This window comes from Echinococcus granulosus (assembly GCF_000524195.1).
Source record: "Echinococcus granulosus chromosome Unknown EG_S00040, whole genome shotgun sequence".
NCBI lineage: Eukaryota > Metazoa > Platyhelminthes > Cestoda > Cyclophyllidea > Taeniidae > Echinococcus > Echinococcus granulosus.
This window is the reverse complement of record NW_020170420.1, coordinates 81,427-85,829: the sequence shown is the minus strand read 5'-3', so window position 1 is coordinate 85,829 and position 4,403 is coordinate 81,427.

Genomic DNA, 4,403 nt, shown 5'->3' with positions numbered 1-4,403 from the left:
TCCCGTGGTAACTCAGTATCAATCTCATCGTCCGGTTGGATCTGACTTGCCATGTGAGGCACCAAAGGCCACAGAAAGCCTCTGCAAGTAGCATTTGTGCCACATGCTGCTCATCGGGTAGCCTTAACATCGGTGACGGCAGTGGCGGTCAATGAAAGCGTGAAGCTTGGCAGTTTTATCAGCCATCATCATCTGCTACTTTTGTTGAATTTGGAAAATCAGCTAAATAAAGTCTCACGGATGGTGGGCTGGGGGACATTTTGTTTGTGAATACCACACCCTTTCTGTCGTTAATCTTTTAAGCTACTCTTCTTTTGGCTTGGCCACAAGGAATGAAAAAGAGTAGCCAACTGATCAACAGAAGGAATTGTGATGAGAAGTGGATTTAATGAAAGAACAACCATGACATTAACTACTCTTCTAACAGTCCACTCACCACCATCCCACCTCACAGTCCTAGGTGAGGTTACCAAATGACTGCCTGGCAAAGACCAAGATAAAGGCCTTAGTCAGTAGCTTGTCAACCGACCCAAAGACAAGACGAACCAGACCTGTACGACCTTGTTCAGAGACAATGGGGATTTATTTTAATGATAGCTCTCTCCCTCTCTCTCACCTTCCAATGAGTGCCCTATTGTTATAGTGGGGTGGAGTGGAAGCGTAGGAGAGTGTTGCGTGGTTAGAAAGCGAGGCGTGCAGTTGAAAGGGTGGACAACAAGGCGACAATCAACATTAATTGTAGGCAAACGCAATACATGCTGTGATAGCGCGATCATTGCAACATACTCGTGAACAATTGATGAGATTAAGGGTCAGTCAAGTTTCTACGAGTAGTCGGATTTCGTCAACTTTATTGGCTTATTTTACCTCCTCACAGTGATTCAAGCGAAAGGGAAACAGGTAATCGTGTATTCCGTTAGCCCTAGCCGTCGTATACACCTCTCAAGAAGGGGCTGTCATGCAGTCCGTGTATCGGTGGTGGGACTGATTCCATCATCGTGTCTCGCTTTTGATAAGGTCTACCGGTCTCTTCCAATACAAATGACAAGGCTGAAAAGTGGCTGGAAGCAGTCCACTGCACGAATTGGAAGCATTTATACCTACATTCAGATCTCACACTGTCTGGTTACGTGTGGAGATGCACTGCATTTGAAAGCCAAGATTAAAAAGTTGACGTCAATATGTGAGAAATGTGAACATCTGTCACGTCCATGGCCAAATACGATTGTACACGCATGCATAGTTGTTCATGAGGAAGGAGTGTTGATTAGCTACCCCCTCACAGAGGATACGGTAGCCCTCTTGCCATACAGCTTAACTGAGACATTGCCATCAAGGCTGACACGTGCCATCAAATAGATGTCGCTTTTGAACAAGCTCATTTACACAACTTCCCTTTTGTAAAGTGGGAAGAAGGAGGACAGACATAAATGCGGCTTCAAAGCGTTATAAACAGTTGTAGCCAGTGTAATATAGAGGGGCACATGACAGGCATTGAAGGCTGTAGAAGGTCACGACAAGTAGCATTTGTGGTACTTGAGGCATGTCGAGTATCCTCAACACCTTTCACAACAGCAGCGGTGAACGAAAGTATGAAGCATGGCAGCATCACCATCTATCCATTCAATAAGTGATCAGGAGGTGTCTATGACCACTGACTGTGTGTCAGTAATACTGCTGACTGTTCATTGCATCCGATAGCACAGCAGTTACCTCTATGTGAGTATTTTGCGAAATCGTCGAACGCCTGCCTCATCCTGGCCGTTGCATCGACGGCACGAGTCTCAGTGTTAAGTAAGCTCACTCTAGAAACCAGGGCAATAGGCGCGGTGAAACTGGCTGATCTGGAAGGGTTTATTCATCCAGGCAAACGTATGAGGCGTCCACAACTGACAAACATCTGCCGTGGCACACAATCCGCCCATCTCTCACCACCGCCATCGTAACACGACATCTTTAGCCCACTGCAGGAGCAAGAGTAGGAGACTGGTAGCTCCTCTTCATGCCTAATGCATACATATACAACATTATTTACGGACAAACCGTTTTCTCTTCATTAACATTCATTCACTGAGTCACTGCTGCCTTGACTACCTTTCTTTCGTCAGGTCCCAAGTCTTGTCTGTTTTTCAGAGCAAAGAAAACACGTGGTCAGTTTTTCATTACCCCAAATGCAGTACCTACCCTAAGACACTGTTTCACACCAGGCACATTCCACTGTCTCGGCCATGACAACATTTGTCAAAGGGGAAAGCGGAGGCGATAACCCCAAATCTCTTGTCCATTTTCACTTTGCTATCATTAAGTGGTGGCTCTACTAACAACTAATTGAAATTTGAAAAAGCTAACTGCTAAAGGCCGCTTTTAAGTGCGCAATTGCGCAGACAAAATCGGCCTCCTCTGTACCCCTAGGCAAAGATGGACGACCAATTGTAGTGTTAGATATCGAAGGCTATCCTTCGAACCAGTATATCGAATTTACTTAACCTCCAAAACCCAAACTTCCTCACTTGAGTCGTGGTACCTTGGAAGAAGTGGCAAGACCCATCTGTTTAGAAAAATAGGACGGGGATGAATGGGAACTTGAGATTCCAGAGTGCCTCATTACCTTGGCAGCCTATAACCCTTCCTCAACCATTTAAAGACAATTGTGCTCTAAATTTCGGTTTTATGCATAGCATTGCTCCTGGAAGCTAGCTACCAAAAGCTGTGGTTAAGAAATCGGACTCCATTCAACCACGCGTCAGCCACCAGAGATTTATTTCCTCAATGTCTTCTTTCCATTGCATATAGTCTCGCGATTGTTTGATGCAAGAAGGTGGCACCGAGTGCTTTGAACAGTGCCACACACTGGGGCGCACTAGAGAAGTTTCTGCGGCTGCGGAATTGAAGCAGATTCGTTGACTCCAAGACTTAGACTGAGTTTTATTACCCATCCATGACTTTATCGACAAGACCATAATGTAAGCGTTGAAGTGACTAGGCAAGTAGCATAGAAGGTGACAAATAGGGACTATGCACTGCCGCACATCTACCCCTAGCCTACGGTTTGTCATTGTCCCAAGGTCGATGACTCAGGTCCACACGGAAGCCTCCGTACGAAGAGATTGGATCAACTGACATCTTTGTTATGAACATACGGAGGGGCTGGATGGCTAGGAGAAGGGCGAAATTGATGGTGTAAGAGTCGATTGGAGGAGGAAGGCTGATTACGTCCCCACTACATTATGTTAAGTACGCTTTAACTTCTCCTCAGAGAAAGTATCAAGCTGGCGGATTTTGAGGGACTACGTTGAGCAGAGTGCGGTGAGCTGATGGAACATTTACCCATCCACTCAATGAATGGCGACTTGGTCTCAATGACGTCTCACCGACTGTGTGTATCATTGACAGTGCTGAACATAGTGGTGCCGTGGTGTTCCAGTCCCACAGCACCTGGGTAACAGGGTAACAGGTTCTGTCTCCTGCTTGGGTATCGATGGGATCTATCTAGACCGCTCATCAACCAAAATGTCTGTTTTAACAAAGAGGAAACGCCGGAGACTAGAACTTCAAGCAATCATTTTTAAAGCTCCACCACTAGGGTTGGACTTGGGAGTTTGAAGTAACCAGTCCACTACAATAAGGATGCTGACTTTGCAAAGAAGAATGCCAGGCCAAATTAGTTGCTCAAAATCGTTAGACTTTGGTGGAAACGACTGACATTTTTTGTACCTTGTTCTTAGTACTTATGGGGACTGCTTTGGGTGTAAGCAAGTGGATGTCAAAAAATGTACTTTTTACTACTTTGGGAAAAGTCGAAAGGCATCTTTAAGGCATTGAGTGGGTGGTGTGCTGGGGGACGTTTGGACGGGTAAATGCCACTTCCTTTCAATGGTTAATCCTTTAAGTCATTCATCTTCCACCTTGGCCACTTGACGTAGACATCATGCAATATTACTGTCAGTAGCAACGGACGACTAATTATTCCACCAACAGACCTTAAAAAATAGGGTTATAGCACATTTTAAACAAATCTTCCAAAGAGTGGTAAATAAAAGACGCAATAAATGAATCCTCGGACAGTTTTTTCGCGAAGCAATGCTTTTGAAGTCTAAAATCCATCCTCTGCTTCTACATTCTATCTTAATTAAACAGTCAACAAGTAGTGCATCATCATTGAATAGCAAACCGCGACAATTTTGTGCTTACAACCTCTTCTACCCTTTTGCCCCTTTTTTGGTCTGTCGTTGAAGCAGAACATCCAACCTTTTTAATTACAAATCATGCATTAGTGGATTCAACGGACGTCCCAACCACCATCAGGATCAGTGGATGTAGAGCAAAAGCACAGTGGTTCACAGTTATAGTTCTTGAGTAAGCAAGTTTACTCGCTTTGGATAAGGAAAAAGCGTCCAAAGAGC